This window comes from Lygodium microphyllum, chromosome 4 (genome assembly GCF_053477565.2).
Source record: "Lygodium microphyllum isolate KBCC chromosome 4, Lygodium_microphyllum_v1.1.10, whole genome shotgun sequence".
NCBI lineage: Eukaryota > Viridiplantae > Streptophyta > Polypodiopsida > Schizaeales > Lygodiaceae > Lygodium > Lygodium microphyllum.
The window spans coordinates 12,414,573-12,435,718 of NC_141138.1; positions in this window are offsets into that span (position 1 = coordinate 12,414,573).

The following is a 21,146-nucleotide window of genomic DNA, read 5'->3' on the forward strand; positions in this document are numbered from 1 at the left end:
TCAAGCTAAAAGCCCTACTTCTATGCTCGATTTAAAGTGCAGTGCTCAAGGCTCGATTCAGTCGGTCCCGGCAATGGAACCAAAATGAAGGGAGCTTCAAGCTCAACCCCCGAGACCTACGAACCACTTATTGGTCAAGCGTTTCAAGCCAAGCGGCCATGGCTACCTCTCACATAGCCGACATGCCCTCCCTACCTATGGGGTGTATTGAGCTTACCTTGATGCCCAATAGAGTACCCTCCTCTCTTGTGCATGCTGGTAGATCCACGATCCTTGAGGCAAGCTCAAGCAACCTCACTCTCTCTCCAACAATCTCTATCCTCCATAGCCACGCGAGACAATAGAAGAATAGAGAAGAGAAGAAGATGAAGAGAGGAGATGGGGAGCTTCTTCTCCTGGATCCCTCACTCTCACAGACTCACTTCCTCTCTCAAGCACAAGCAATAAGGAAATAAGAAGAGAAGAAGAAGAAGAAGCTTTTTGCCACACACAAGAATGAGCTTCTCATTCACTTTTCAACTTTATATACATGCCCCACTTCCAACGGGCGGTCAACCTCAATTTTTACATGGCTGGCCATAGCCTAGCCCCTTTTGCTCCATTCTTTCACTTCCTATCTGGTCCTATCACCCTTCCAAGTTTAGAATTTTCATAGGAGGGAACGTGGCACTCTTTTACAAGGATATGAGAGCGCCTGCATATTTAAAGGTGCACTTTCTTACTTTTAACTCCTCCAAGCTTCGGCGGCTGCACCTTGGACTTTTGGCGGTTGTTCCCTTGTTTTTGCATTTTTTTCGAACTTATTATTCTTCTGGGCGCGTTCCCCATGCTTGCCCTATGCCTTTTCCTGCTTCTCAATTTTTTTCTAACTATTTTCCTACTTTTTATTGTTGTTGGTAACACAATTCATGGGATGACCCTTGAAGAATGCTTTATAGGTAAGAAGCCTGATTTGTCACACTTGAAAGTATTTGATTGTATTGCATATGTTTATGTGCTAGATGAGTTGCAAAAGGAGCTTGATCCAAAGGATGCAAAAAAAAAAGAGGATATTCTTTGGAGAAGAAATGTTATCTTTGTTATAACCCTATCACACATGAGTTTATAGTGAGGAGGGATGTTATTTTTTATGAGATGAGCAATTCGTATACATCTAGTAGTGATGCATTGGATGATGATGAAGATAATGATAGTTATATGTAGAAAGAAAATCAAGAATCACAAAGCTTTAGTGGACTAGAAACATCATGTGGTACTACATCTACAATTAGCCCTTGTTTTAGGAGACTAAGGAGCAATCCCATATCTTTAGGTGAATCTACTAGTATTGTAGGTAAAGACGAAGGGAATAAGAAAGTGTCAAATTTTAATTATACATCCAGTATATAGGCATTCGTGATTTGATGAAGATTCTAGTGTTCTAGAGAGTTTGGATGATGAGCTTGGTATTCCTTCAGTTAGGACACCAGGTGTATAGAGAGCACATAGTAATGTAAATGCTTCACTAAGTGATCTAGTGGTACGCAAGTCTAGTAGGGTCAAATATCCTACTAAAAGATTTGGTTTTGAAGGTTATATAGCTCACCATTATGTGTATAAGGTAAAGGTAGTTGAGGATATTGAGCCTACCTTTTTGTCAAATGTTGTTGGTCATGCTCATTAGGATGCAGCAATGGATGAGGAGATGGTTGTATTAGAATCCAATAAGACTTGGGATCTAATATACTGTTGTGTAAGAGCAAGAAGGCTATTGGATGTAAGTGAGTCTATAAAATTAAACATGATGTAGATGGTTCCTGATCCGGATTTTTTACAACCCGAATTTCTACCACAAAATTTGGCCAAAACCCCTATTAAGAGCTTTACCATATCACTTTGGGTTTACTCTTCAAGCACTAGGTATGCTACATTGCTTCTCGATTATGATGACTCTAGAAAATGGGGGGATCAAGTTCTTAGGAGGGATGTCAACGTAAAGGGTAAAAGCGATGGTTATCTTAGTGAAGATGGAAATGGATTACACCTAGGAGTTGAGTGAGTGCATAGATTTTTCAAAGGACTAGCCTCCAACTACACATTGGTTCCACCTACATCACTAAGATTTGGAATCTATCACCATCATTAGAGGAAACATCACCCTAGTACACAAGTTAATATCCACATCATGGTGTCATTTGGATCTTACACAAAAGCTTACAAGCATGGACCCCTTCCGTCACATGCTTATATGTATTTATATATATATGGGACTAAAGTCAAAGCAGCTTTTGGAAGCCGTTTTTTATCATCTCAATAACTCCCAAGGAGAAGAGAATTTCAAGAAAATTTTCACGTTGCCCGATCGGTTTCGACTTGGTCTACAAAGTTGCAGAATAAACTTTTTTCAGATTCTTCACCAATTTGAAGCTAGAAGGCGCAGAGTGCTGGCTACATGTAATTTTCTTCTCTCTTTTACTACACCAACTTTCCATTCTATCATTCTTGTAAATATATGTACTTTGGGCACCCACCTCTTGTAATGTAGCTCCCTTTCCCTATTTTGTCTACCACCACCCTTGGTTTCTTGCATGATGACCAAGGTGGGGACTGGTCCCATCCACTATTCTCCATATTTTCAAAGATTCCATACATCATCTAGGATTATGTTAATCAAGAAGATTAGCTTAATCTAATCCCTCATGGAGGATATATAAAGAGCCCATGGAGAATGGGAGAAGGGGGGAGAAAGAGAATGACAAGCACATGAGAGCACTCTAGAATACCCTCATGCTAGTCCATCTCTTTGAGGTGAGCTATGAGTGAGTTCTTTTATTATGTAGCATAATGTCAAGCTTCCTCTACCTCTTCTCCTCTTATCTCCCTCTCTTCTCATCTTCTCATTCCACGTAGCATAATGGCAAGCTTCCTCTACCTCTTCTCCTCTTGTCTCCCTCTCCTCTCATCTCTCTCTCTCTCATATTCTAATATGGTGTCTAGTACATATATTCTCTCTTGTAAATTTGTGTCTTAGTTCTTTTAATTCTCTTTGAGAAAAGGGATGTCCTAGCCTATCCTCCGTTTGGCTAGGTGGTGCCCCTCTTTAGTTCTGTTAGTGAGGATTGGAGGTTGGATGGGTGAGAGGTAACCCACTCATCATTTCAGCCCTCATTTTTTGTGCCCCCACTGAGGACATTCTCATCCACAATTCTCTACCTCCTTATGCAGGACGATACAACACATAGTGGTGCATCCTCTACAACAAGTGCTCCAAGTGGCTCTTCTCCAATGCCTTTACCAACTCTTTTTGAAGCTGGTCGAAGTCCATGACTCCCACAATGGTCTCCCAAGGAAGCCCAAGAAAGCAAGTATGCCTACTATCGAATGACGGCATGTATGCGGGTAAAAGTGTTCACCTTAGAAATTACATTCTCTCACAATGGAAAAAATCATGTTGCCATCAATTGCTAGGTTCTCATAATTGTGGTGAGTGTTTTGCAAACAAAGTGAAGGCCCTTCCGAGAGGTCCTCCTCTCCAAATCATCAAATCCCTCTCTCTCTCTGGCCTAATCCACATCAAAGGAGGACAACTATGCATAAACGGTGTGGAGTTTTGTAGAGGTGCAAAGTATGGAGACTACCTTCAACTGTTGCTAGCTTTGGATGTGGTTGAAAAGGTGGCCATCACACCTTATGAAATATATGTCACTGAGGATTGACACACTAAGGCAAGAACAATCACTGGTGAGCAAATTCTCTATATAGCAAAGTTGGTGGGTTCCAGAAAGAAACACTCTAGGGAAAATCCTTCATAATTCAAGAAAGTATATTCCCTCTACTCCCTTAAGTAGTATCCACTTATGAATAATAATAATGGCCCGAATTTCTACACCTTCCACTCTGTACAAAACATCCAAGTTAATGTATGCATCAGTAGGAAGATTTTCTTCCAGCAACGTCTTGTCATGTACTTTGGGGCTGAAAGATTAAGGAAGATTCTTGTATCATGAGAACCTATAATCTTCCCAATGTTAGACTACAATGCATCCTTCAACGTACATGTCTTTATTTTATTATAATAGTTTCTCATGAATCACCACGAGTTGTATGGACCTATCCGTCCACTTGCTATGCAAACTGTACATATTGTAGCTAGCACAAAGCTTAGATTCTAAGGCATTATTAGAAGCATACTGGGGCCTAGACATATTGTTGAAATCAATGTATCTGTGAACCCATTCATCCTTCCCCTCATAAAATACAACTTAAGTCTAGACGTGTTCATCTTTGTACTCTACTAAGGCAACATTGCATTTCCAAGTTTTTTTGGGCACAAGGGGGAGAAAGCTCTAAACTTTTTGGATGACTTAGAAATGGCCTTCCTAGTCACAGGCCGGGATGATGAAGCAACCAAAGTACGGACCTTCCCTTTAGTTCTAAAGGGTGATGCTCGAGTGTGGTATCAAGCTCTCCCGGAGGCTACAAGGGGTAATTGGGAGGATCTCAAGACCGCATTCATGCACAAATACCAAGATATAGAGCCACTTGAAGATATTTGGAGACAGCTCTTAGATCTTCGCCAAACCGTACCAGGGGAGTACCAAGCCTATGAATGCATGTTTATAAAGTTGTGGGATAAATGGACAACCTCCTTAGCCAAGGGAGAAAGTGTACCTGATTGCCTTAAGAAAGATTGTTTTCTAGTCAGACTCCATCCTCTACTAAGGGAGAAGGTCAAAGGAAAGTTTCCCACATCCTATGAAGAATCAATCACTTATGCCAAGGAGAAAGATAGAAAATTAAAGTATCAAGCCCAGTTAAAGGGTGGAGTTGAGCCCATACAGGTTTTACCAACCATGCCAAGGCCTAGAGAAATAGCAGTGGCCCCACCTGAACCGGAGATGCCACAGCAAGAGCTCCTACAACGCATAACTAATCAACTTGAAAGCCTTTTGTTAAATTTGGTGCAAGGAGTACGGCCCCCTCTCCTCATAAATGAAGGCAATCGAGGTCCAAGGAGACAAGAAAGAGAGTATGTTTGCTATAATTGTGGGGAGACTGGCCATGATATGTACTTTTGCCCTCATCCCAGGCATTTTCCAGGAAATGGGTTCCAACCAAGAAGGAGGGGACAACAAGTGACACCACCTAGGGAGAGGCTTGTTCCACCGAATCCAGGGCCTCCACCATCGGTTCAAGTTCTCCAGCATCCTCAACCACTTGTAGAGGTGCCGCCCTTGCCTGTCCAACCGCCAAAGAAGCATAATTTCAAGATAATTAGTTTAGATGAGAGTGATGTCAAAGGGAAGGCCAAAGTAGTAGAGGTTGAAATAATGCCGGTGAAGAAAGCCCGTAGAATTGAGAGAATGGACCCTACACCACCAAAGGAGGTTGAAAATATAGAAGAGGAGGTAGAGTCTTCAAAGGCTGCAAAGACACGCAGCAATAAAAAGAGGAGGGCTCGCTCACGCTGACACACTAAGCCATATGATTTTTCCCTGGGTAAAGGTACTAGAGCTTATGATTTGCTTGCTGATGTGAGGGCTCAAGGGCCAAAAATTTCATGGCCACAATTACTACATCTATCTCCAACAGTGCGGCGATAATGGGGTCAAAGATCGTAAGCATTAGACCCATGAAGAATAGATATGTGAATGCAATCCAGGCTAGAAAGATGAAAGATATTGTGCCTCTAGTGGAAGCCAAAATCAATGGGCAGAGAGTGTCAAAGACATATGTGGATGGAGATGCAGAGATTTGTGTCATGACGGAAAAGTTGATGCATCATTTAGGATTAGAGGTAAATGAAACTACTAAATTTGGGGCCAAAATGGCTAACAATGTAGTAGTAAATTGTTTGGGAGTTATAAAGAAAGTCAAGGTAAAGGTGTGTGGAGTGCAATTGGAGCTTGACATGTATGTGATGCCAGTGAAGGGAGACGGCTATCCGCTCATTCTCGGGCGACCATGGCTAATGGGAATGAAAGCCAGACAAGATTGGGAGACAGGGGCTTTAGAGCTAAGGCCACAAAAGGGGCTATAGAAAAAAATGGAAGAGCACTATCTACAACATGAAGGAGGGCCGACAGGAGGATCTTGTGTTAGAGACCACCGCTGATGAATGGAGTTCTAGTGAGGGTTGGTCATCTATGACAAAGGGAGAGTCTTCTAATGAGGAGGAAGAAAGCTCTCTAGAAGTGATGGGGATTACATTAAAAAGGCCTTCTAGTAGTGAAATTCCGCAGCAGCTTCCAAAGGTCAAGAAGGAGGGGTTAGGAAAAATGTTGGCTAAGGATCTATCAGTTGAGGAGAAGGTAGCCTACATGGAAGTGGTGATAAAACACTCTGCACTTTTTATTTCTGATTATGAACACATCACAGGTGTGACAACAGTATAACATCACATTAATCTAAAAGAGGGAGCAAGGCCAGTGGTGCAACGACTACGACAGTTGGGACTAGTTCAACAAAATGCTCTACTCGTTAAGGTGCAACGACTTTTGAAGGCAGGCTTCATCTATCCAATAGGGAACTCAGAGTGGGTTACACCTATGGTGGTGATATCCAAGAAGAATGGAAAATGGAGGATTTGTGTGGATTACAAGCCGCTAAATGTTGCAACAAAGAGAGATCACTTTCCTCTTCCCTTTCAGGATGAAATACTCAATGAGGTGGCCGGGCATGACAGATACACTGTTTGTGATGGGTATTCAGGTTATTTCCAGATCCGAATAGCTGAGGAGGATCAACAGAAGACCACCTTCATTACACCTTGGGGTTGTTTTACTTACAAATTAATGCCATTTGGATTAACAAATGCCCCAGCTACCTTCCAATGATTCATGAATTATGTCTTCCAGCCATATTTTGGGAAATCCATCAGGGTCTTTATTGATGATTTTTGTATTTATAGTTCTAAGGCTCTACATCTAGGGAAGGTGGATAAAGCTTTCAACCACCTTGCACAAATGGGGGGGCAGTTAAACCATGAGAAGTGTCGCATTGGCGAAAGCAGTGTAGCTTTGTTAGGGCGTGTCATAAGTGAGAGGAGTATTGAAGCAGACCCAAACAAAGTTAAGGGCCTATTGGCAGTGCCATCACCATCTTCTGTGACACAATTAACCTCTTTCATTTAGAAGGTGCAATATATGGGACGGTTCATTCATCTCCTCTTTAACCCACTCTAAGGAGCTCCTATGGAGTGACGAAAGCGAAAGGTGCTTTCACAAGGTGAAGAAGGCTCTTAGCACCCTTCCTATAATTTTACAGCCTTGTTGGGATCAAGAGTTTTTTGTCAACCCGAGTTTTGGGGAAGATGCTCTAGGGATAGCACTAATATAAAAGGATGCTAAAACTGGCCTAATGAGACCGGTTTACTTTTCTAGCAGAGTAATGAGAGCATCAGAACGAGGGTACAAGATGGTCGAGGTGATGATTTTGTCTCTAATGTTTGCTATAAGGAAGTTTCGTCCTTATCTTCTCCCTAGGTTGTTCACACTAATCACACGACAGAAAAGCATTTTCCCTATGCCTTACAGCACATGGATGTTTTAGCCAGAATCGCTAAGTGGGTGATACAACTCCAAGACTTTGACTACACCTTCAAGGTGGAGGATTCTACTCCAGCTTGTCTAGCTGATTTGTTGACCCATAGATGCCATCAAAAGAAGGAAAAAGAGAAGGAAAAGGTAAAAGAGGAGACACTTTGTCTTGAGGAGCCACCACGGGTGGAGAATGCCCATGCCCTCTACTTCGATGGGGCCTACAAGCGTATTGAAGACAGAGCGGCAGCAAGAATAGTGGTGTTCAGAAGGTGACAAACTTTATGGAGAAGGTATCATCTTGGAGGATGTCCATTCTAACAATGAGGCAGAATATCAAACCTTGCTTTTAGGTTTGAGGTGGAACACAATATTAGTGAGTTTGGGAATCTCCCAATTCCCATTTTTAGAACACTAAAAAGATGGCACTTGGATAACATTCCCATAAGTTTCTCAAAAGCATATGATGTAACCTATCATTGGAAAGCGCTTGAAAAATGGAATCTATTGAGCTATAGAGCGCTTGATTTGGAGTTATAGTGTTCAAGTTATGACAAATCCAAAGATTTAACCATGTGTCCCAAATTTATGGGAAATTCCCATTTTTCCCAATATGGTGTTGTGGTGTCTCTCACATGGTGTCACTTGACTTAATGTTTTTGGGGATTCTATGCTAATTGTTGAGCAAATGAAAGGAATCTGGGCTTGTAAAAGTGATAACTTAGTAGTGAAAATGAGAGAAGCTAAAACTCTCATGAGAAAGCTACAGAAAGTCCAAATCTATTTTGTACCAAGGCGCACAAATGGCGATGCAGATGCTCTAGCAGCTGAAAAATTGAAAGAGGTAATGGTGGGCATCATTGCAGCAAAGCTTCCCTTGTTTCAGGGTAAGTTTCAACTACAAGATGTGCTTTATTTTCTTGACCATAGTGAGTCACCTACACATATGAGTAAGAGTGAGAAAATGTGGTTGGCTACTAAGGCCACTAAATACCACTTGATAAATGACGTGTTGTATTGCGAAGGAAATGATGCAGTGCTTAGAAGGGTGCCAACAACAAAGGAGATTATGGATGTGATTAAGAGCTGCCATGAAGGGGTTTGTGGTGAACATTTTCCTCAAGAAATAACCAGTAGGAAGATTCTCCATGCTGGTTTTGTGTGGCCTAGTCTACATCGAGATGTGCAACATTGGTGCTGCACTTGTGACAATTGCCAAAAGGCCGGACCAAGGAAGCTAGTGCATGAGGAACAAAATCACATAACTACATATGGCCCTTTTGAGAAATGGGGGATTGATGCAATAGGGCCACTCCCACGAACTCAGTCTGGCAAGGAATACATCATAATGGGTGCGGACTACATGACGAGGTGGGCAGAGGCTTCAACAACTAGTCGGATCACAGCCCAAGAAGTGGGAAAATTTGTGTTTGAAAATATTTGTTGCAGGTTTGGCACACCTTTAGAAATTATCTCTAATCGGGGTCCTGGTTTTAGGGCCAATCTAGTGGGGGAGCTAATGGAAAGGCTAAAATCAAGCACAAGCATTCTACTCCCTACTACCCATAGTGTAATGGTTTGGTTGAAAAAGTGAATGGGCTGATTTGTAAGATAATTACCAAGCAAGTACACATGCACCCCAAGCACTGGGATAAAAAATTGAGTGCAGCTCTTTGGGCCTATAGGACTTCATTCAGAACCTCACTTGGCTATACTCCATTTCACCTCGTCTATGGCCAAGAGGTTTTGCTTCCTATAGAGGTGGAACTGGCCAGTTTGCGTATTATAGTAGCTAGTTGAGAGAAGAATCAAGATAAGAAGTTAGAGGAAAGGATCTTGGATCTAGAGAGGCTGGAGTTAGACAGAGAAGCAGCAATCCAACACTATTCCATGTAGGCTGTCGAGAGGAGGAAGACATTTAATAAGAAGCTGACTAGCAGACACATAAGGGAAGGATCACTTGTGCTATGCTATGATAACCGCTTTGACAACAGAAAGGATGCTAAACTTGTGTTCAAGTGGGAAGGGCCATTCACGGTCATGAGGAGATATCCAAATGGCAAATATAAGCTAGGTGACATGGATGGGAAGGTTCACAAGACAAGGGTAAATGGATGGTGATTGAAGCCTTATTTTTAAAGAAATATGAACACTTTGGAGCAGTCATTCAATGAAGAGCCACCAATGAGGGGGTGCAGTCCTCCTTACTATATTCGATCATCATTAGCAAGCTAGACGCATGAATTCCTCTAGCCTAAGGGGAGGGCTAATGATCTGGGTTTTTTACAACCCGAATTTCTACCACAAAATTTGGCCAAAACCCCTATCAAGAGCTTTACCATATCACTTTGGGTTTATCTTCAAGCACTAGGTATGCTACATTGCTTCTCGATTATGATAACTCTAGCAAATGGGGGGAACAAGTTCTTAGAAGGGATGTCAATGTAAAGGGTAAAAGGGATGGTTATCTTAGTGAGCATTATGGCATTATGGCGTGATCCCCCGTCAATGTAAAGGGTAAAAGGGATGACAAGCTCAACACATGCGGACATTGATGATGGACCGCCTGGTTAGATGGGTTCACACGTCTACACTTAGCACGTTGGTGGTCATTATGACTCTCACATGGCCACTAACTCATTACTTATTATATTCAGGTTGTTACACCTATTTACAGCTGGCATAGTTATAGCGCCAGTCGACTAGTGTAGTCGGTTATGCATTGTTTGACTTAGTAGGCCACTTTCCTTTTATGTTGTATCTTATCTATACTTTGAGTACATTGTAAAGAGTGTGTAAGAAGAAGAAGAAATCAGCAAGAAAACATTTTTGGCCTCCATCTCTCTTCTTGTCTCTTGAGTGAGCTTCTCTTTGTGCATTCTGTGTGTGTTTGGCGCAGCATCTTGAGCAACCTCCTCCACCACGCGATTCTTGACACTCAGCCCGTCGAATCCCACAATAGATCTGCACAAAACAACCAAAGGAAGCATCAAGCTGATACAAAATAGATACATACTAAATACATCACAATGCTCACCCTACCCCCCGATAGAACTAAGGCATGAAATCCACAAGGAGTAGGCCTAGCATGATCTAATAGAAGGTCCGAAGCTAGTCACTAACCAACTGCTCCAACATGGCCAAACTAAAAAGAACTATCAAAAAGTTTGCCCTAAGTGGTGGTTTGAACTACCTTCCTAACTAAGGACAACACAACTTGGCGAGGACTCCTATAGCCCAATCAAGAAGTATTTTCTTTTAGCATATTTCTTCTTGTAGGGTTTTATTTTCCATACTTGGGCATTTAAAAAGGAGGAAGCTGAGCGTAGTGACCCAAGGAGAACATGGCATCAGCCTCAGGACCTGTCTCGTTACCCAAGCACCTACCAAGCCCTCGCAAGGCAACACTTAATCCTTTTTTTACGCTCACTTTTATTTTCGCTCCAACCTTCCTTACTTTCTTCTTTTCCAACAAGACGCCACCCCTAGGAAGACAAGGCATCGGCCCCGGGCCTGACTCGTCCCTAGGAACCTACCAGGCCTTCACTAGGCGATGATCAACTGCTTATAAACTTTCCTTTCTTTCTTTTCTATTTTTATAGGGGTTAGAACCCCTTTTTACACACCTCTGTATATATTTATTATCTTTAAGATATTCAGGGTTTCTTTCCTTCTATCATCATTATTTTTTTCTTCGGCAGGCTTCTCTAACTGCCTCACAACTAACAAGAACTCGTGGAATGGCTGCCTAGCAGGCTAGCACAACAGGGTCATTAGAACTGCCTTCTAAAACAGGTCTTTCAATGCTTGACAATGTCTTTACAAGAGGCAACGACCACTCAGACCTCCCTCAAACATACTGAACCTAAATCTCGGGACTTCATGCCTTGGACGCCGGTCCCCAATAAGAAACAGAAAATCCCCTATAGGTACACAGACATATATAGCATAAAAACCACGGTACTCATAAAGGAAAGATATTACCTGGAGAGGGCCACGAGAAGCTTCCACGCAACAAAAGGCTCCTTCCAAGCTCTTCTTCGAACCTGTCTAGCACAGAACTAAAACAAGAAACCATTAACCACACTTGCACTAAACAAACGATTGGCCCTCTTGGCCTAATGAAATAAAACATTTAACTACAAAACTTGATCGGCCCTCTTGGCCTAACGAAATAAAACAGTAAAACCTCGCAAAACTGGCCCTCTTGGCCTAACGAAATAAAACAGAATAGCACCTACACATCCCTCCCTGAAATAATACAGATATACAATAATAGGCTCCTTTCCAAGGAAGAGAAACAGGCTTGCAGCCCTAGACTAAATGCATAAGGTTATGACCCATCCCTCTTGCATATACAGCAAGAGGCGTACGCATAATATGTTGTCTAATCAACCTATGGGTCCAGGATAATAACTGTAGATTGGTCTTGGCTACTCTTTGCATCACCCATAGCAACCATCGTCTGCCATATATTGCATGCTCTGATAACATTTCCCACAATCGACTGGGTCCTGTTTCATCATTGATAACAATATCCAAACTAGGACCACAATTGAAGAAGAGATCTTCTTCATAAGCAAGATTTGCCAAAGAATCCGCAAACTGATTCCAGTAACGTGGAATCAGCTGAAAAGACACTCTCTCAAACTCCTCAAGTAGGGTCATAGCAGTTCGATGATACATACAGAGAATGCGATTCCGCATTGTGTATGTTCCATCTAGCTGATTCAGGATCAACTGGGAATCCCCTTTTACTAACAACCGACGAATACCACCTTGCTTGGCAATATGCAGTCCCATAATCAAGGCTTTATACTCCACCATATTGTTAGTGAATCCTACCCCGAGATAAGCAGCTAACTTTATCGTAACTCTACGTCGGGGATCTCAGATTGCTACTCCAACACTCCCTTTTTTATCAGGGCCCCTCAACGCTCCGTCAAAATATAATGTATACGTCCACAATGGGTTTACACAGCCTGCCATCACGAACTCCTCTATTCGTAATTATGATAGTCAAAATTCAACATATTGAGAGGATGAACTGATGGCTCCATCCCACCTTCTTCATTGAACTCAACAGGGATACTTGTCAACAGTCGCAAGCAGTGATGGCAAAAGACTTTGATCTCCCACACAAAGGTTCCGTCTTCTTCCTCAATCACTTTGTATCCTTTGCTCCACCAGATAAGTTTCCCCTGATGGTATCTCTGCTCCAGATATGGGTGCTCCAAATAAGGAATTAACCGACCCATCAACCAGCTTTCAGCTCTTTTGCAGGTCTCAAATCAGCCCCAGCATGGACCTGCAATGCATTTTCTTTGTATTAGCATACTTAGAAATAATAAGGTTTAATCTTATTAAGATTAACCTTATTTTTAAACTCTAGTCCCTGTAGATCAGCTAATAGAGCCGTAGACCTATTTTTCCCTAGCCTAACAATCTTGTAGGGCCCATCCCATTTAGGTTCCAGCTTCCCTGGAAACAGCTCCCTATGCGCATCATAATACAGAACTAATTGCCATTTTTTAAAGATATATTTCTTTGCTCTAAGGTCATGCAACTGCTTCATCCGACATTTAGCTACCTCCTGGTGTAATAAGCTCTGCAATTTCAACTCATCCAGGTGGGCTATAGTCATGAAACATTCAAAAAGGGAATCCTCATCTCCCAAAGAGTGGTTAATTGCAAACCGTATGGTTGGCAATTTGATCTCGAGGGGCAACACACACTCTTTCCCATAAACCAATTTAAATGGAGTATGGCCGGTAGCTCACTTGAACGTTGTATTATACGCCCATACTGCCACATACAACTTCCTGTCCCAGTCTCGTTTCTTCTCAGCTACTATTTTAGACAAGATATCCACAAGCTGCTTATTAGTACTTTCGACTTGTCTATTTGCTTGCGGATTATAAGGAGTCATTTTATTATGCTTGATTTGCCAAGCCTCAGTCAAGCTTTTGATCACTTTATTCAAAAAATGGGTTCCACGGTCCGACACTAGTTCCTTCGGGGGACCGAAATGGCAGATAATCTGTTCTAAAAGGAAACTTGCAGTCTCTTTTGCATTGTCTTGCCTTGTCGCCCTCGCTTCTAACCCATTTGTAAAATAATCAGTGGCTACTATAATGTACCTCTTCGGAGTAGTAGACGATGGGGTGATAGGACCCACAAAGTCAATGCCCCACTTCTCAAATAGAAGGATAGCCATGATAGGCGTAAGTGGATGTTTCCTATTCTCTCTACTGTCATGTCTTTGACAGGTGTCACATCTCTTAACATACTCAAAGGAATCTTGGAAAATGGATGGCCACCAATATCCAGCTCGTAAAGCTTTCTGCGCTGTCAACCGTCCCGCAAAGTGCCCTCTACATGTAGAGTCATGGCACTCTTCTAAGATAAAAGGAACCTCGTCAAGCATCACACATCGGCAGTAGATATCATCAACACCCTGCTAATATAGTGTCCCTGCGATCAAGGAAAACTTCAATGCCTGTTGTTTGATTTTTCTCTTTTCTGACTTTGACAAACCAGCTCTAGTCTCTCTTGTTGATAGATAATGCGTAATAGCAGCATACCAAGATGGGATAGAAGCCGTATCAATTTTAAACATTTCTGCAATGTCGCTTCCTTCAGCCAAAGTCTCTTTCATCTCCCCGAAATCCACAAGGCATTCCACAATACCCTGCAGCCTCAGTGGCTTACTCTTAATCTCATAGTCGAACTCCTGCAAAGTGATTAACCACTTTGCCAAACGATCAGGCGGTTGTAGCTTGTTCATAAGCAATCTAAGCCCTTCCGCCTTCGTATAGAACACTACCTTTTCATAGAGGATGTAGTGTCTGAATTTCTTAGTCCCAAAGACCATCACGAGACACAACTTCTCCATGTAGGTATAGTTGATCTCCGAAATGCCCAATTTTCGACTAGCAAAAGCTATCGGATGATACCACTTTTCCTCCCAAATTTGGGCTAAACAGTAGTAGTTGATACTATGCATGGTGGCTGCTGAAAATATATAGAACACCTCACCTCTTTTAGGTGCTTTTAAAACGGGTGCTTTTACTAGCTCCTATTTCACATCCTTGAAAGCTACCTTACAAGGGTCACTCCATTCAAATAGACAGCTAAAGGATAATAAATTTGTTAATCGCAATGTTCTTTCTGCCAAGGCATTTATAAACCTCCGATAGTACCCTATTGACGACAAAAACCTATGAACCTCTTTCAGAGTGCGTGGTGGACTCATAGCAACTATGACCTTGATCTTGCGATCCCTACTGAACTGACCACACAGCCTAGCAATAGCCCATAAGGTACTCCAAAGACACACTTCCATGGGTTAAGAGCGATACAAAATTGTCTGCAATGCTCAAAGCACTTGTAGGAGTTGCAATGGGTTGTGCCATGGCAACAATCGGATTAGCAATAGGATCTTGAACGGGTGAATTCACCCCCACCCACTTGAAGTGGGTAGACTTGGTGGAAAAGAGGAAGAACTTACGCTTCCTCCTACACCTAACGGACTATGTAGAGCAGTTGAGTTACTAAGACCACTGCTTCGTATATGTACCGGGCTACTTCTTTGAGGAGAATAACGACTTACGATCTCTAACCGCCGTCTAGCCCTCTCAACACGTTCTGCTTTTTGGATTTCAGCTTGACGGTCCTTGTCAGAGGACATAAACCAACTTCCTTTTGGTCCCTAGAAACCCTAGATCCGAAAACCACCACTTATAAGCGGCTCCCGGCAGACACACCACTGATGGGACCTAAAATGGGCCGGCACTGGCTATAGCACTAGCCGGACCTCATGCTCATGACACACAAACACCCTCACGGCCTCGCGGACCAGGAGCATCAATCCAATGCTAAAGGACAAACTGTCCTAAAGCTTAATTCCTGAGTTTATAGTTTATAGTCCAACGTTTCCCTAAAACTCCTCAAAGGGAGAACCCTTACACATTGGCAATGCCACGATCACACACATATGGAGGCACTCCACCGACTAATAGTCGTAGCCCCACTACAGCTCTCCTACATCGTAGGGATTGGCCCTTTGATGCGCTACTAAACATATAACACATACGAGCACAAACTCCTCTCAAGGTACCAATATTTTACTTTCCAGGATGTACCATTCCTCACTACAATTTTCCCTTAGGACCCAACGACTAACCTACAGCTTAGGACATTTCTCACGCTCATCGTTGGTCACAACCTAAGGAAGACAAGTGCCATGCATCCAGGAGGTTTTTCTGATACCTTTTAATTATTATGCTTAATGCAAATCGTGTATGGCTATGTGCTCAGACAAAAGAAAGATCAGCATCGTGCATAATGCATAAAACATTCTTTCCATGAATTTCACTCACGCGTGCCGCGTTGAAAGGAGGCACCGAGCCATATGCCCATGCTACCATCCTCTTTATTTAAACCGTTTCCTATATGCCAAGGGCAATGCATAAATCAAATCTTTTCATTATCTTTCACCCTTTCAACCCCTCTTCATCCAAGTCTTAACATTTTGCATTATTGATCGGATAGATAGGGTTTTTATGCATTTTTCCCTTTTAAAAGAACAATAAATACGCGCAAAACATAGAAACGGGGACAAACCGAGGCCAACCTCGTGCTTTGCCATCCTTATACATTGCACAAACATAGATACAATTTCTCCTAATTTTTCTTAGCCCGTTTTCTTTTTTTTCCCAATTTTTAAATCCATTTTTCCCATTTTTAGGCATTTTTTCTTTTTTTTTAAATAAATAATGACTGAAAATGAAATTTGATTGTGGGTTGTGACCCTTAGGTTCATTGACAGCAAAAACTCAGATTTAGTTGGTGTGACATATCATATTTCTCATTTATATAACAAAAACCCCAATTTTACCCTTTAAACGCGTGTTTTCATGCATTTTAACACTAATTCTGGCCATATAGCCTTATATTTTTTTATTTTCACGTTGCAAACAGTTGAAACTCATGGCAAACAATATTATAATGAACTTTCATCCCATATGAACAAGATTTCATAAAGCAAATAGCATTAAAAGATCATTTTTCTTCATAAAAATAGCATTATCGCTTATTTTCAGGTCTCGATTTCTTGATCTTGATTATGGGACTGATTACCAGCATGCATTTAATGCTCAGCATCTTCCAAAATAGCACTCTTCATGTCTTCATCCATCCGGAAGCAATATGGTCTCATCCGGACAAGCTTTCCTCCACCATTCTTCATTGTCTTCTTCCACACAAGAATAGCCCCTTAAGGGAGAGAGAGGGAGGAGAGAGAAAGACTAGAATTGGCTCTCTTCATTCAATCCACCATTCTTCGGGCGAAGGGCGGTGATAAGATCAACCAAGAAGGAGAAGATCAGCCCCAATGTCTGTTCCATGGGGTACTCACAGCCCACAATCATGATGAGAGAGGAGAGAGAGTGAAAAATGTGCCGTTTCTTGATCACGCCATGTCTTCCTTCTCTCTCCACGTTTTTTGATCAAGAGCTACATAAAATTTTGGGGGGGAGGGTCCAAACTCCAAAAGGCATGCCCAATTTGGCCAAACCCACCTTTTCAAATCTTGCCCATCTCGTGGCCATTTCCCCGTCCGGGCTCCAAATCGAGCTCTAAAAAATCATGAGCATCCGGCTTGACATCCCGCATTGGCTGGCAACTTCTGACAACCCGCACGGTAGTCTGAAAATTTATAAAAAATCAATAAGTGTCGCTCGGGCGCCTTTTAAGAGTCGTATTTCACTTGGTGCTTAAAATCGTCCTAGCTGGAGCCGCCGCCTTCGACGTTGAATATTTTTCCCTTGATATTCGTAAATTTTGGCTATTTTTAAGCACTTCTTAACATCAAAACTCTGCTCTCATTAGGTTTCTTGGCTGAAAGCTAAATTGGGTCTGAAATATAATAGAAATGATTAGCGAGTTGTTAATGTTAAGAATCCTTTACTCAAGCACAACCCCAGGTACAGGTTCCTAGTCCAAACCCTACACCAAGTACGGCCGTGATTCAGGAGAAGAAGTTTCTTCTCAAGCAGATCAAGCCACCAGAATTTGACGGGAAAGAAAGGACTGTCCAAGCTGATGCTGAGATTTGGATCGAGTCCATAGAAGATTACTTTGAAGCGGCCGGTACTGCACCCAACAACCAAGCAATGCTTGCCAAGCTGAAGCCCACGGCGAAGCCAGGCTTTGGTGGAAGCAATGGTGCAGAGATCAAGGGATCTCGGAAGGATCCCTTACCTAGGAAAAGCTAAAAAAAGCTGTGCAAGGTAGATACTTACCACCTGTGTATCCCACGTAAAAGATGAATGAGTTCTATGAGCTAAAAGAGCTAGGTCTGACTCTTGACACATACTACTCAACGTTCGTCTCTCTTCTGAAGTGTGCACCACAAATGGATATGACACAATAGGTGTCAAAATTTGTGCCGGATTAAACCCACCTGTGAATACCGACCTCGCATCAATGCACCCTCAGGATGCACTCATTCGAGCTGCGCCCATAATTCAGGAGGTGCAGGCCAGGCCAAGAAGTAACAATACTTGGTCTTATAATGATTAGAACAAAGGAGTATATAGGTCCCAAGCAAAGAGATTTCAAGGTCAAAACCAGGGACAAAGGAAGAAAGCAAGGACCAAAAATGTCAATAACTTTGTTCCTACCCAAGGTAATGGCCACAATCTCCGTTGCTTCCACTGCAACGAGCCCGGTCATTTCAAAAGGCAATGTCCCAAACTTGGCGGAGGACAACGACAAGGACCATTCCAAGGAACCGCCTATGGACAAGGAGCTGCCACCCAGGGCAAAGGAAGAACCGCTTGTGTTACCAATAGGGAAATGTGTGAAGAAGAAGACCCGACCATGGAAGGAGACTTTGAGAGGGCAACAGTCCATGCTGCCCTTCACAAGAAAGGCCCGAATTGCCAATTTTCAGTGATTCAGACACCATCGGACTATTAAGGTAAAGGCTTCAAAACCTTGATTGATTGTGGCAGTATGCATTCCTTTATCTCACCAGCTTGTGCAAGAAGATTAGAAATAGCCACAATAGAAGCACCTACCTTGCTTGTGGAATTAGCAAATGGTCGTGAGATCACTTGTACCATGCAAAATGCTAAGGTGGAATTCTTTCTGGGAGGAAAGTCGACTTCGGTCAGATTCAGGGTCATGAACCTAGGTATCCATGAGTGTTTGCTCGGAATGGATTGGCCTGAACCTAACAATGCCCACATTCATTGTGGAAAGGGTCGAGTTTTCTTTCAAAACTCTGAAGGGGAATTGGTCACAACTCAAGGAGAGGCTGGAAAGCCAATTCAACTGGCCAAAGCATCTCGGATTATAAAGGGAGTTAGAAAGGGACTACCTATCTACTTGATTAAGCTTAACAAGCTAGACTAGAATCAGGAGACTAGTGAAGAACCTTCATGGCTAAAGGAGTACGCATACGTATTTCCTGAAGAGCTGAGAGAAATTTTGCCTCAAAGGGAAGTTGATCATGAAATCAAGCTAGTGCCGGGAGCTGCGCCAATTGCAAAGAGGCCTTATAGAATGTCCATCCCGAAAGCAATTGAGCTAAAGGAGCAACTCAAGCAACTATTAGATCAGGGCTACATCCATCCTAGCAGTTCACCATGGGGAGCTCTAGTGCTATTCCAGAAGAAGAAAGATGGAATGCTTCGGTTGTGTATTGATTACAGAGGGTTGAACCAATCAACCATTAGGAATAAGTATCCTATTCCAAGAATAGATGAACTTCTTGACTATCTTCAAGGTGCGAAGATCTTCTCCAAGATTGATCTCAGGTCTGGATACTATCAGATAAGGATCAAGGAAGAAGATATCCCAAATACAGCATTCAACACAAGATATGGACACTTTGAGTTCCTAGTCATGTCATTCGGGTTGACGAATGCACTTGCCACCTTCAACAAGTTAATGCAGGATATCTTTAGGCCATATCTTGACGACTTTGTACTCGTCTTCTTTGACGATACCTTAGTCTATTCCAAACAAGAAGAAGATCATGTACCCCAGCTTTGCATTGTCCTTGAGACAATGAGGGCACACAAGCTTTATGCCAAGATGAACAAGTATGCATTTTTCAAACGTCAGATTGAATATCTGAGATTCATCGTGTCAGTGGAAGGAATCTCTGTGGATCTGGCCAAAGTCAGAGATGTTCTAGAATGGCCAATACCAACAACTGTCAAAGAAATACGTAGTTTTCTTGGATTGACAGGATGGTACAGGGTCTTTATCAAAAACTATGCTTTGATTACAACACCTCTGACCGATCTACTAAAGAAGCAAACATCGATTTCATGGTCAACTGCCGAACAATCTAGCTTTGATAGATTAAAGCAAAAGTTTGGTATCAGCACCTATCCTAAAACTTCCGGACCTCAGTAAGGAGTTCGAAGTAGTAATTGATGCTAGCACGCTCGCCTTAGGATGTGTGCTTATGCAAGAAGGTCATCCTGTAGCATACTCTTCAAGAAAACTGAAGAGCCATGAGAAGAATTATGCTATCCATGATCTAGAACTGTTAGCTGTCATCCATGCTCTAAAGCTTTGGAGACACTACCTGTTGGGTAACAAGTTTACCCTAGTAACATATCATAAAAGTCTCAAGTGGATCTTTACCCAAAATGAACTCAACATGAGGTAATGTCGGTGGATTGAAGTGCTGGAGGAGTATGATTTTGAAATCAAATACCGGCCTGGAAAGGAGAATGTAGTTGCCGATGCACTTAGTCGCAAGACATTCCTTAATTCTCTAATCTTGCAAAATCCATCAACAGCTAGATCTCTAGCCATAAAAGTTTCCATGCCAAACAACCCAATACTTGAGCTAGCTATAGAAGAAGATTGCCATGATCCAACCTATCATAAGATGCTAAGGGAGATCCCTATCAAGGATCAAGACCCAAAACTTTAGGCTAAGTATCACGAATTCTCTATCAATAGTGGACTTGTCTACTATAGAACGAGATTATGTATACTGGCAAGCCAGTCACTCAAGCAAAAGATACTTTGGGAAGCTCATGATTCCCCTTTCTCAGGACATCCTGGCTATGCCAAGACCCTTAATGCAATCAGAAAGAGCTACTATTGGGAGAGGCTCAAAGGTGACGTTCTCAAATATGTCACTGAGTGTTTGTCTTGTCAACATACTAAGGCCGAACATGTCAAAATGCCATGAAAGTTGCAACCACTTGACATTCCCCAAATGAAATGGGAACTCATCAGTATGGACTTTGTTGTTGGCCTACCCTTAGTTCAGGGAGGATACAACTCCATTATGATTGTGGTTGATATGCTTACTAAGGTTGCATACCTTATTCCTGTTAGGAAAAACTATAAAGCCTCACACATTGCAAGGTTGTTCATCAAGGAGATATTCAAGCTACATGGGTTGCCCAGAAGAATCATTATTGATCGTGATTCTCTCTTCACATCACACTTTTGGAGAGCTATCTTTGAAGCCATTGGGACTCAACTCTATTTTAGTACAGCTTACCATCCCCAAACCAATGGTCAAACAGAGTGAGTCAACCAAGTCATTGAGGATATGCTAAGGGCGCACTGCTGCCATGAACCAAAAAG